Source organism: Nicotiana tabacum, chromosome 10, assembly GCF_000715075.1.
Source record: "Nicotiana tabacum cultivar K326 chromosome 10, ASM71507v2, whole genome shotgun sequence".
Taxonomy (NCBI): Eukaryota; Viridiplantae; Streptophyta; class Magnoliopsida; order Solanales; family Solanaceae; genus Nicotiana; species Nicotiana tabacum.
Genome location: NC_134089.1, coordinates 110675474 through 110690379, shown reverse-complemented (window position 1 = coordinate 110690379; position 14906 = coordinate 110675474). Strand labels below are relative to the sequence as shown.

Sequence of the window (14906 nt, the reverse complement as noted above, 5' to 3'; positions counted from 1 at the left end):
TCTTACCTCGCCTTGCTGGGAGGGGCCCGATGATATCCATCCCCCATTTTATAAACACCCATGGAGAGGTGATGGAATGTAGGAGTTCCCCCGCCTGGTGTATCATAGAGGCGTATTTCTGGCATTGCTCACATTTCTTGACGTACTTCGCGGCCTCTTTTTTCATAGTGGGCCAGTAGTATCCTGCACAAATAAGACACCTAATGAGGGCCCGGTTGTCGGTATGGGCGCCGCAGTGGCCTTCGTGTACCTCTTCGAGCACACACCTTATCTGATTGGGTACGAGGCATTTGGCTAACGGGCCACCTAACGTTCTTTTGTAAAGGTCCACTACAAAAAAACAGGTAAATTGCGGAGGTTTATTTGCGGAGGGTATAAGTAACCTCCGCAATTTGCATAAATTTGCGACACTTTGTTATCCCCACAAAATTATACAATTTAAGGGGGTTATAAAATTCCGCAACCCTTAAAAAAAAACGCCCAATTTATTTCACACTCCCTCCTTTTTTCCCCCAAACCTAAAAACATCCGCCTTAATACTCCGCCTAATCGACTCCCCCTTAACTCTCTCTCCGCCTAACAGAGAAAAAGAAGAAGAAATTAAGTCCAAAATCACGTTAGATTGAAATCCAACGTTAACAGCAAACTGCTTCATAGATTGAAATCCAAAATCAATTCACGTTGAAATCCCTTAACACTTCCGCCTAATTGAAATCTCCCTAAATCTCCTTCCAGGTACTGCTGAAGTATCATCCATCTTCAAAGTTGGTTCTGATTCTCATCGTGTACAGAAGGTAAGCTTATTTCGAGATTCATTTCTTTTAATTGTTTTCTCACTATATGGGTTGTTCTTCGGCTTCTCTGGTATTGGGTATTGTTTTTTTCTTCTTAGTTTTTGAAATTTATTTTGAAGAACATGAGTAACATCTGTTAATTTATTTTTGGATAAGCTTTTATTTTTAGGAAGTTTTGCACTACTGTTTTTTTCGAAATATTTTTATTTAGTCTGAAATTTTTGCTAAACCAACATGCAATATAAAAAAGTCTCCTGAATAGAGATAACTATATTTGATTTTCCTATTGAAATGATTGACATAATTAAGAACTATAGAAATTGCAGGTGGTTATTGAGAGACCTCTTGAGTATAGAAATTACTAATCCAGCTAAAGTAACGATAAATACTAGGTAATAAAATAGATACTTCAGTATGTCATACTTCTGCAAAATAAGTCGAACACCTAATGGATTAAGAATTAGATAAAAGTCTTTCTAAGAGAATTCACATCGATTCATCAATTTAGGTAATAAACTTTGGAGTTTCAACAACTTCAAGAAATTCAATTGCAAAAGCTATTATTTAAAATGTAATTAGAATCAATTATTGTATATTTAACATAACTTTGTGTTTATACTAAGTGAGAAGGATCTCTCACGGATCAGACCTTTTGACATTTACCACTTGAATTCATAGACCATAAATCCATTGTTAATACTGGTTTTGGTCGGAGATGCCTAAGTCATACTTTAACGACTGCTTTAATAACATTATAAAGGTATAAGCTCTATATCTTTATAACTATATTTTTATTTTGTCTTTTGTTTTTTGTATATAAAAGATAAACTAACCAAAATTTATTTTTGAAGTCTCATTTCTGTTTTATGACCATTGAGGAAGTTGCACGGGAACCAAAGATGAGATTAAGGATAATGTTTCGGTAGTATTTCTCGGGATTAATGGACTTCCTTTGTGAACTACCGTTATAAAGAAGAAACTCAGGTATTTTTCTGAAATGTCACATTGAAATGCATAAAAATGTGATTATTCATTTATATAATTGATTGAAATGTATCTTATTGTTAGAACATGTGTAAAGACAAGAGGGGTTGCTCTGATGGTAAGCAACCTCCACTTCCAACCAAGAGGTTGTGAGTTTGAGTCACCCCAAGAGCATGGTAGGGAGTTGTTGTTGTTGTTTTGTTGTTGGAACATGTGTAAAAGAAATGCTGAAAATTGAAAAAAAACAAACAGTTCCACACACCAATGGCTCCAAACCTAATTCAGAAGAAGGGCTGAAATGGCGAAAGATGTCACATTATTTACCTTACTTTACTATTTAAATTTTAGATATTGTATCTATTTCTTTTTATTTAGTTAAACTATTCTGACTTATTTTTGTTTTCATACATAGATGACTGAGACAGGGAGAAAGCCTGGACGAGCACAACTTTATCTTGCTACACATTCGAGAAAAGATGGATCATATGTAAATGAGGAGGCGTAAGAAATATGTGTAAGTTACATTCATGATTGTTTCTGTTAATGTGCATCCTCTTTGTGCCAAATTATTTGTTAAGAAAAGGGATCATTTGTTTGGTTGAAAATCTTTCTTCTGCATGTTTACTGAAAATGGGGAAAAGTGAAAGAAGTTTTGATGTGTATTGTGTTTAGGAAAAGAAATGAGCTAGTTGTGAGTGAAAGTACAGTGGATGAGTCTGAAATTTCTCCAAATGAGGTTGTTGGTAAGATGCTAGGCAAAGAGCATCCTGGTAGGGTGAGATGTTTGGGATTAGGAGCTACTCCAAGCATGTCACGACCCAAAATCAAACTAGTCGTGATGGCACCTAACCCATCCCGCTAGGTAAGCCAACTCATCAAGTCCAATACAAATATAACATACTGAGGAAAAATAAATGATCTCTTATACACCTCCCAAGGACCGGTAGTACAAATCATGAGCTTCTAAGAGTAGAATTTACACAACTGATATGAAACATATGCATCTTCTATTAGAAAAGCTACATAAACAGAGTTTAATGAATCTAAGGCTATCATGAACAAGAGACAGCTACAACACGGATGTCGGTACATTTTCCAAGTTAGCTCCCATCGAACATAGCAACGTCGACATTCGAAATCTGTACGCAATGTGCAGGAAGTGTAGTATGAGTACAACCGACCCCATATACTCAAAAAGTAACAAACCTAAACTTAGGTTGAAAGTAGTGACGAGCTTGTACTAAGGTCATAGTCCACACCAATATCCAGTAATACTTCACAACAATATTCAAATGCAGCACAAAAGACAATTTAATAATAAAATGCTCAGCTCATTCACAGTTCATGAAAAATAAACCTTTTCTTTTCAAGTATAACAGTAAAACTGAATTTTTTTCACTGAAATTACCAAAATATAAGTAAGTCTAAAAACTGTGAATTTTTCCATAAAACCATTCAATAAGTAAAACAAGTAATTAACATGTAAGTAAACAAATAGAAATTCGCCCCTCGGGAACAATATCAACAAATCCGCCCCTCGGGCAACATCTTAGAACAGTACCATCCCCTCAGGCTCAATATCAAAATAGTACCAGCCCCTCGGACTCAATATCAGAACAGCACCAGCCCATCGGGCTCAATATCAGAATAGTACCAGCCCCTCGGGCTCAATATCAGAACAGTACCAGCACCTCGGGCTTAATATCAGAACAGTACCAGCCCCTCGGGCTCAATATCAGAACAGTACCAGCCCCTCGGGCTCAATATCACATCACAATGGGTACCCGCGCTCACTGGGGATGTACAGACTCCGGGGGAGGGGGCCTTACGGCCCAAGCAATATCAAGCCATCTCGCGACATCACATCTAGGCCCTCGGACTCATATCAATCAAGCCACCTCGAGGCGTATATATATGTATCTCAGGCCCTCGGCCTCATATCAATCAAGTCACCTTGTGGCGTATATATATGTATCTCAGGCCCTCGGCCTCATATCAGTACCAGTGTATCCTCACAAATTGGCCATCGACCTCATATCAGTACCAGTGTATCCTCACAAATTGTCCCTCGGCCTCATATCAGTACCAGTGTATCCTCACAAATTGGCCCTCGGCCTTACTCAGTCCGAAAATCATCACAAGCCCCTCGGGCAATAGTAAAACAGTATTTCTCAACCCAAAACATCATTTAAAATCTCATTTAAGTCTCAAAACTAAGTAAAAATGGCTGAATAGTAAAACAGTAGAAAACAACGGGACTGAGTTCAAATAATAATTCAAAATAGTGAGGAAATGGTAATAAAAATCCCCGAAAGGTTTAAATAGTTGGCTCGAAGCCCAAATATGGCGTTCAGCCCAAAATAAAGATGATATGATGTGTCAATAAATAATAATTGAGGTTGTGATATGAATGCATGAATGTGACTGAGTATGGTATATCAATGAATTCAATGAGATGACAGCAAGAAACGATCACTATGGGTCCCAACAATATCGGCATAAAGCCTAAACATGATATCTAGCATGATGTACAACTCAATTTACTTATCACATGGTGAAAACATAGATATCAACAAGGTAGGACCACTGCACAGTGTCCTGGAAATAACAAAGTCACCATTCACAGGGTGCACGCCCACACGTCCGTCACCTAGCATGTGCGTCACCTCAACATCCATCACACAATTCGGGGTTTATACCCTCAGCACTAAGTTTAAAAGAGTTAATTATCTTGAACAAGCCGACTTCAATGCCGAGCAAGATAAAAGTACTCCAGAAATTCCATTATATGCGTATCAACCTTTGAACGCCTTCCAATCTCCTCAATTCCAAGCCAAACGATTCAAAACTAGTCAAACAACGTATAAATTAATCAAAACATACTCCAATTCTTACAATTTAACAATTTATGAAAATTTCCAACACCGTTCAAAAATTTGATAGTGGGGTCCACGTCTCAAAATCCGACGAAACTTACAATATCTGATAACCTATTAGATTACGAGTCCAACCATACTAATTTTACTCAAATCCGACTCCGAATCGATGTTCAAATCTTGAAAATTAATTTTATGGAATTTTATAAAATTCCTCCATTTCTCTTGAAATATCAATAATCTAACCCCAAAAATAAAGATTAATTCATGGAATATAATCACAATGGAGTTAAGAACACTTACCCCAAGTTTTGTGGTGAAGTTTGCCTCTAAAAATCGCCCAAACCGAGCTCCATAGCTCCAAATGTGTAAAATGGCCGAAACCCCCGTTTTATAGCATTTTACCATTCGGGCGCCACAGGTGGCGCCGGGCGCTCGTCGTAATTCATCGTATGAAGCTATTCAAGACTTCAAATAGTAGAAAGGAGCATAAGTGCCCAAAACAACCGGTTGGGTCGTTACATTCTCCCCCACTTAAACATACGTCCGTCCTCAAACGTGCTAAGAATTGTTCCTAATCTTTTAAATTTCCATTCCATCTTATCACACACATATCTGGGGGTGATCGCATGTCACCCTATTGAATATAGGCCTAAAGACATCATATAACAGAAAGTCACTAATTTAACATTAGTCCATATACCTTGGAATCCAATTTCCACATCAAATAAATAAATTGTAAATCTTTTGAAGACCAAAATATCACATCTACACTTTGTATAAATCTTAACATGTTGTATTAAGCCTTAGCCATAACTCCAGATGCAATCATATGACATGCCACATAACCCACATACTCGCAGTAGTTTCTAATCATCGTAGCTACTTAAATACAAACCTGATACCGGTATTAAACCATATATTAAACAACACCTCATTACAAAACCTTTGTAAACTGTCAGCAATGAAAGAAACATGCGGAATAACCTAACCACCAAATAGATCAACATATCATAGAGCTTTTCCTCTTTCAACAACCACAACTATAATCACTTTCTAAGCCAACTTTCGATATCATCCTCCCACATATATCGTAATCAAATTCGATAGTACACATTCTAGGTCTGATGACCTTATATTATTAAACACCACTATTCCACATACAGTCCACACTAATATAACTCAAGACTGCACTATCCAGGTACCCAAAAGGGAAAGTATCTCAAGGAAGAGAACTATTTTGCAAGTTCAATAAGCACCACCACAACCACAATGCTATGAGCTCATCATTCGTACTAGAACCAAGACACACAAACCAAATAACAATAACCAGCTCTTCTAGAACTCACATTAACATCAACCGCAAGAGCAACTAGTACACAATCCACCTAGCATAGTCACAGGCCTCCAATCCAAGCATATCATACAGGAGTAATCCAGCAAGTACACACGTATATGTCAAATGAAATAAGATTCTCATGCTCCTAAATTGGCATAAATAACACGCTGCACTGTAGGCGTGAGTCAATTGCATTATCACAGCTCAAAATCGGCAAGTTAACACAAAATTAGTAACTACCAAGTTTATTCAGGAAATTAGCCTCATTGTAACCTCAAGTATAGACCAGATAGTTCTCAACAAAGGTACAAATTATGAGAACCATTATAAATTCAAGCTTAAAAGTCAACTCTAGGCATACCATAGCCTAAGCACATTCTCGAGCATGAATAATTGCCCCGATGTTCGCTCATAGGTTCAAGCCTCGCATATATGCGCACTCATAGTGCATAGTTATCACAATCAATTAGTGCAACTAGTGCCTCCACTGAGTTTAAATAAAATACTCACCTCAAACATTCCACAATCCCGAAATAGTATACTTTTTGAGAACTCCCAGTCCCCAAATTCATAAATCACATAAATCACCGTAACTGATCACAACCTCAACACTCAAATGACTAACACATCCATCAAGCACGATCATCCCATGATAAATATTTTCAAAACTCTCCCGTGCCATATAGAAATAATTTGTATATCAGTAGTCTATCAACCAAGTGAGTACTACAATACTAATGAGACATCTGTAAGTCAAAACACAATGTCCCTTCTGAAATGTACACCTTTTCTCGTGAAATACTAGGTTGTAATAACATTGATCTAAATATCTTAAATTGGACATGCTGTCCAAAATTTGTGTGTTTTCTTCAAAACTAAACTGGCACCTTATACATGAAACTCTCAATCCCACAAGACACACCACCTCTATTAGACCATTATACGAAAAGTACGAGCATTTCATATCAACTCTGAGTCACCAGTAGAATACATACCCGATTAGTTAGAAATATTCCATTTGATCCCTTCCAGAAGAAAATCACAATACACCATGTGTTCCTCACACCGATAGAAAATATCCGCCTCAAACATTTTGAAATCTGTTTGCACATAACCAAGATATCAAAAATGAATTCTTCTAACTCGACCAAGCCACATAGGTTACCAAACCCAAGAATATTGCCACCAAAACATCTGTAAAGCATCACTACATCATTATTATAGGAAAGAACTGATCATATTCATTATCGTGTTGATCCAACTTACTACCAAGCTATTTTATTTCTTTGATTCATTTTTGATTTACCCTCAAGTCGACACTCTTACTTGACGTACACCATGAACGTTACCCAAAGCTCACTACTAGAGTTCCCAGAATAAAACCACACGACCCTAATGCCCATAAGCCATTGTATTCTTCTTAAGCACCCCCGTAAGTATCGCAACTAAAACGCCTACTTTGAAAGTACCTTATGTGAGTTTAAAATTATTCCTTTGCCTCCCTTATACTGGAATACGAAATCCGTAGTCATACAGAATTATCGCAAGTTTGGATACCATCCAATGCAAATAATTGGTTCTAGTGGTATACGAATCCGAAAAATTTTCAATTGCTACATATACATTTTTGAATCCATTAGAACTCTATCAAGAGTCTCAAGAGTCATCTACTCTGCTTAAATCTAAATTGCACCACCCAAATAGGCCAAATGACACATGTCCCATTAGCACAATAACACTCAAAGAAGTAACCCTGCCTTAACAGCACCGGTCGATTTTATGTTCCATACGCACTACATTCTTCGCAATTAATAACTTACTCATTCTATGAATTTCGTATACTCATAAATCACAATATAATCCGAGTTCGGAAATTTCATTATTCTAGTATTTCTCGATCTCAACCTACGCAAGTCATAACTAATCCACAAGTATGTCTCAGGCCAAAACCTAAATTTAGCATAAAACCATGAAATTGAATTGTCAATAGCAGGCTCCCCCACTTGGCTCAAAGCCATATATCAAGACATTCAAAAAATAAATTGTCAATATCCATATTCATTTACTGTCATAACATCGTAGTGAGACTTAACTAAATTCTGCACAAGCTCATGCAACACAACCTATATGGTTTCTCAAATCGTCCACAAAGCTCACCTTCATTCTCGTAACAATCAGGTCAACTTTCTTGACTAATTCACATTCAAATCCCAATACCACTACCTTACCGGTAGTAAAGAAAAAATAATTCTCCACACAATATTGTAAGGATCACACATTTGTAGTTTACCTCGCAGGTGATAACCCACCTGTTTTTTTTGCTTCAAACTGGCATTTCTCTATGACCTTTCACAACCACAACTATTAGGCCATTAATTAATCTTTATGGGTTTGGACTCATCAACAAGACATGAATTTTTTTTAATTTGTCCCACAATTTCACAACATTAAAGATCCTTCAACACATTCATAACTCGAGACTCTACGTCAAAATCGAGACATGAGTCATATACTCAAAAGTTCCCCTTTTATTTTTTTTTCTTTCACTTTCAAACCATCTAAACACATCCCGCAGTCATCTCGTACTCATCATATCACCATTCAACCACTCACCGAGCCACATATTTCAACTCATAAGGACACTACCACACACATAAACTCAATACACATGTTGTTACAACTGAAACTACCGAGCGTAAGCTGCGGTCTACACCTGGCCTCAAGCCTCCAAACTGGACCATTACCGAAACACAAATTACACATCTCGAATCTAGTTCATGGAATTACAAGCCTTAAATGAACAACTGATACCGAGCGCTCACATGCACATACACATGCGTTTAAGGAAATCAAAGAGTTATAATTCAAAGCTAAATCAATTCTGCATGATAAGGAAAGAAAGATGGGAAGTTTATCCTAAATTCCCTATAGCCTCTCGAAGATAGGTATACACGTCATCATACCGATCCGCAAGCCTCTACTAGACACTTTTTCATGACTTGTAGAACATATGAACCTAGAGCTCTAATACCAATCTGTCACGACCCAAAATCAAACTAGTCGTGATGGCACCTAACCCATCCCGCTAGGTAAGCCAACTCATCAAGTCCAATACAAATATAACATCCTGAGGAAAAATAAATGATGTTTTATACACCTCCTAAGGACTGGTAGTACAAATCATGAGCTTCTAAGAGAGAAATTTACACAACTGATATGAAACACATGCATCTTCTGTTTGAAAAGTTACATAAACAGAGTTTAATGAATTTAAGGCTACCATGAACAAGAGGCAGCTACAATAGGGATGCCAGTACATTTTCCAAGTCAACTCCCATCGAACACAGCAACGTCGACATCCAAAATCTGCACGCAATGTGCATGAAGTGTAGTATGAGTACAACCGACCCCATGTACTCAAAAAGTAACAAACCTAAACTTAGGTTGAAAGTAGTGACGAGCTTGTACCAAGGTTAGAGTCCACACCAATATCCAGTAATACTTCACAACAATATTCATAAGCAGCACAAAGAATAATTTAATAATAAAATGCTCAGCTCGTTCCCAGTTCATGAAAAATAAACCTTTTCTTTTCAAGTATAACAGTAAAACTCAATTTTTTTCACTGAAATTACCAAAATATAAGCAAGTCTAAAGATTGTGAATTTTTCCATAATACCGTTCAATAAGTAAAACAAGTAATTAACAGGTAAGTAAATAAATAGAAATTTGCCCGTCGGGCACAGTATCAATAAATTCGCCCCTCGGGCAACATCTCAGAACAGTACCAGCCCCTCGGGCTCAATATCAGAATAGTACCAGCCCCTCGGGCACAATATCACAAATCCGCCCCTCGGGTAACATCTCAGAACAGTACCAGCCCCTCGGGCTAAATATCATAACAGCACCAGCCCCTCGGGCTAAATATCAGAACAGCACCAGCCCCTCGGGCTCAATATCAAAATAGCACCAGCCCCTCGGGCTTAATATCATAACAGCACCAGCCCCTCGGGCTCAATATCAGAACAGTACCAGCCCCTCGGGCTCATAATAGTACCAGCCCCTCGGGCTCAATATCACATCACAATGGGTACCTGCACTCACTGGGGGTGTACAGACTCTGGGAGGGGCCCCTTACGGCCCAAGCGCAATATCAAGCCATCTCGTGGCATCACATCTATGCCCTCGGCCTCATATCAATCAAGCCACCTCGTGGCGTATATATATGTATCTCAGGCCTTCGGCCTCATATCATCAAGCCACCTCGTGGCGTATATATATGTATCTTAGGCCCTCGGCCTTATATCAGTACTAGTGTATCCTCACAAATAGGCCCTTGGCCTTACTCAGTCCGAAAATCATCACAAGCCCTTCGGGCAATAGTAAAACAGTATTTCTCATCCCAAAACATCATTTAGAATCTCATTTAAGTCTCAAAACTGAGTAAAAATGGATGAGTAGTAAAACAGTGAAAAACAACGGGACTGAGTTCAAATAATAATTCAAAATAGTGAGGAAATGGTAATAAAAATCCCCGAAGGGTTTAAATAGTTGGCTCGAAGCCCAAATATGGCGTTCAACCCAAAATAAAGATGATATGATGTGTCAATAAATAATAATTGAGGTTGTGATATGATATGAATGCATGAATGTGACTGAGTATGGTATATCAATGAATTCAATGAGATGACAGCAAGAAACGATCACTATGGGTCCCAACAATATCGGCATAAAGCCTAGACATGATATCTAGCATGATGTACAACTCAATTTACTTATCACATGGTGAAAACATAGATATCAACAAGGTAGGACCACTACACAGTGTACTGGAAACAATAGAGTCACCATTCATAGAGTGTACGCCCACACGCCTGTCACCTAGCATGTACGTCACCTCAACATCCATCACATAACACATAATTCGGGGTTTATACCCTCAACACTAAGTTTAAAAGAGTTACTTATCTTGAACAAGCCGACTCCAATGCCGAGTAAGATAAAAGTACTCCGGAAATTCCATTATATGCGTATCAACCTTTGAACGCCTTCCAATCTCCTCAATTCCAAGCCACGTGATTCAAAACTAGTCAGACAACGTATAAATTAATCAAAACATACTCCAATTCTTACAATTTAACAATTTATGAAAATTCCCAACTCCGCTCAAAAATTTGATAGTGGGGCTGACGTCTCGAAATCCGACGAAACTAACAATATCCGTCAACCCATTTGATTACGAGTCCAACCATACTAATTTTACTCGAATTCGACTCCGGATCGATGATCAAATCTTGAAAATGCATTTTATGGAATTTTAGAAAACTCCATTTCTCTTGAAATATCAATAATCTAACCCCAAAAATGAAGATTAATTCATAGAATATAATCACAAGGGAGTTAAGAACACTTACCCCAAGTTTTGTGGTGAAGTTTGCCTCTGAAAATTGCCCAAACCGAGCTCTATAGCTCCAAATGTGTAAAAATGGCCGAAACTCCCGTTTTATAGTATTTTACCATTCGGGCGCCAAAGGTAGCACCGGGCACTGCCTGTGGCGCTGGTTCTAATATCTAAAAAAATCACGGTGCCAGGGATAGCGCCCAGCGCTACCCTGGGCGCTGGCGATGAGAAATTATTTCTTTTCGACACAAAAATGGGCATAACTCTCTCATACGATGTCTGAATTCGACGATTCTTTTTGCTATGGCTCCGAAATTTTGATACGGATCTAATGCTTTAATCAAAAAGGAATTTGGAGCTATTAGCTTAATGTTATACCACTTATTCTTTAAGAAACACGTTGAAATGTTCTTAATCACATTTCGTTAACCGTCCGGAATCCACCCGAGGCCCTCGGGACCTCAATCAAATATACTAAAAAGTCCTAAACCATAATACAAACTTAGTTGATGTCTCAAATCACACAAAACCACAATAAAATACAAATCACACCCCAATTCAAGCTTCGCGGAAACTAACGAATTCCAAATTCTACATTCTATGCTGAAGCCTATCAAATCAATCCAGAATGACTTCAAATTTTGCACTCAAGTCATAAATGGAATAATGAAGTTGTTCCAATTTCCGAAATTTAATTTCAACCCCGATATCAAAAAGTCAACTCTCGGTCAAATTTCTATATTCCATTTTTTCCACCTTTCGTCAAAATGCTTCAATTTATCCTACGGACTTCAAAATAAATATCCGAACATTCTCCTAACTCTAAAATTGTCATAAGGAGCTATTAAAACCATCAAAACTCCATTCTGATGTCGTTTGCACAAAAATCAAACTCTGGTCAACTCTTTAAACTTAAACTTTGAACCTTTACTTTCATTCCTCCAAACTAACTCCGAAATCATTGAAAAATCAAAGTTGACAATTCACACTAAGTCATAACATTGTATGAAGCTATTCAAGACTTAAAATAGTAGAAAGGAGATAAGTGCCCAAAACGACCGGTTGGGTCGTTACAAAGCAATACTTTCAGAGAGACAAATCTCCATCTTGGTAATATTAGAATTGTGTGTAATAATGTTGGATGTTCTTCTACGGGTGCCAAGAAAAGTACAATCAATTGATGAATACTCTAAAAGCATACATGATAATGAAGCAAGGCTCAATACCAGAACAATTTGCTGGGATCCTTGCTTCTCCTCCTATAATGGTAAATGCTAAGTTCTTTTATTTTTGGTGTATTTTGCAATTTTATTTTTCATACATGTTATTTGGAGTAAAATTTAGATAAGGAACTTGCTATTCTTCTCTCATACATGAGGCAACCTGTTCTTCTCTCGTACTATTTATTTTTTAGTCTTGTGTTTAATGCATTTTTGATTTGATTTGATCGTTCTACTTATTTATTCTGCTGGTTATTTCTAAGTAGATTTTCATACCATATCTTATATTGGTGCTTAATTTTATCTTGCATGTCTCAAGTTCTGTTAATCCTTCCTATTTAACTCAGATCCTTTATATAATCATTAAAGGTTTTATTGGATTCTTGTGGTAGTATAATTTGTTCAGATGTTTTTATAAAGTTAGATTTTCTTTTCTACAATGTTGTTTGGCACTTCATTTGATTTCTCTGTGAAATAGGTCTCAATTTTTAATATGATATACCAGAGTTATCGAATCATTAAAAATTGCAGTTTTCAAAATGGTGTGATTGTTTATATGACTATTTGTTGTTACTATTTGGATGATCTTGCTGAGAAAATTAGTAGGGGAATTGGCTACAATCTTTTAGTAGATTTAATTGCTCCAATTCTGATCCCAAGTGTTCATCTTACCTAACTTTTTATGTGGATGTACTATTGAGGTTAATGTGTGCATGCTTGGAAAGTACTATTGAGGTTATTGTGTGCATGCTTGAAGCTGGTTATTTCTACCTTCTTTCCCTTATAAACTTTTTATAGTATAGCCTGTGACTGATACTTTCCAAGATTCTCTTGTCTTGGCTGATACTGGACTTGCATTGCAATGCATCATCCTTGAAGTATTTCCTGCAATCTTTATGTTCCAATAAAACATTAATATTATTTATAGACTAGTTTGATGCTCAATCTTTTATTTAGAGACTAGTTTGATGCTCAATCCTGATACTCCTCTTAATAGTTGTATTTTTTTTTACTTATTGCTGCAGCCAAGTGATGCAGCTAGTGGACCCGTTTTACTGACGGATGCAAGATCTTCTGGCGCTAGTAATTCCAGTGACAACCATTGAGATTCATTTTAATTGAAGTGGATGTATTATGACAATGTAATAGCTGACTAATATAGACGGTTAACTATGTTCTAATTTAGCTTGATGACATATAATACTACTCTGTCATAGTATTTTTCACGGTTAATGAAATGTTGATGTTTCTTAATTTTAATGTTTTGGTTTAAGCATAAATATTTCAATTGATATTAGGGGAAAAGTATGGCAAACTGATGATAAAAAATTAATTCCATAATATATTTAAAAATAGATGGGGATAAAAGCCTCTAAGAAAAATTGAACAGATCACGACATAAGAAATTGCGGGGGTTTAAAAAAATCTATTTTCGCGCATGAAATTGCGGAGGCTAAAATTGAAATTTGCGGAGGTTAGAAACCTCCGCTATTTTCTGTCACGGCGGTTCGCGAAACCCCCGCATTTATCTGCCGCAAATTAATAGTGGCGATGCTTATTGTGGGGGCCTGGTCAACCACCGTGACAACAAATAACGGAGGTTTCTAACCTCCACAAATTGCAATTTTAACCTCTGCAATTTACCCGTTTTATTGTAGTGGTCTTGGTTTATGAGACTGTATCTGGCCGATTGTATTCGGAGCTTTTTGGCTTCTTTTTTATCTTGTGGGAGTGTTCCTTCCTGTAGATATGATATGATGCGATTACGCCAGTGCTAAGTTAAATTTATAGAATGTACCTTGACTTGGTCTATTGATGAGTGGAGAAGGGTGACCACGTTCTCCTTGGTGATATTTTTAGTTGTTGCTGCTAGCTTGGTGAGACCGTCTGCTTCGATGTTTTGTGCTCGGGGTATTTGGTCGAATCGGCATTCGTCGAATTCTGGCAGTAGTTTGTGGATTTTGGTCTGGTATTTCTGCAACATTTGTTCCTTAATTTGGAAAGTCCCAGTAACTTGGTTCACAACGAGTTGAGAGTCGCAACGGAGGATGACCCGCCGAGCACCATACTTGAGGGCCAATTTTAACCCTGCAATTGCGGCCTCATACTCGGCTTCATTGTTAGTCATTTCAGGACATCGTATAGATTGATGAATTACTTCTCTCGTTGGGACTTCGAGTACGAGTCGTAGTCCCAATCCTAACATGTTGGACGCCTCATCGGTGTAGAGGACCCAGAGGTCGGATGGCTCAGATGAAGTGTGAAATGCTTCTTGCTTGACTTCGGGCAGTA

The 14906-nt window shown here is 37.5% G+C and overlaps 1 long non-coding RNA gene across 1 annotated transcript; it reads left to right on the top strand.

Annotated features, from left to right (window-relative positions):
* The first annotated feature begins 476 nt into the window (after positions 1–476).
* On the top strand, positions 477–13874 carry LOC107767742 (uncharacterized). The gene is made up of 4 exons (XR_001643965.2): positions 477–794; positions 1646–1778; positions 2191–2292; positions 13640–13874. It is a non-coding gene; the product is annotated as an uncharacterized LOC107767742 (long non-coding RNA).
* The last annotated feature ends 1032 nt before the right edge of the window (positions 13875–14906 follow it).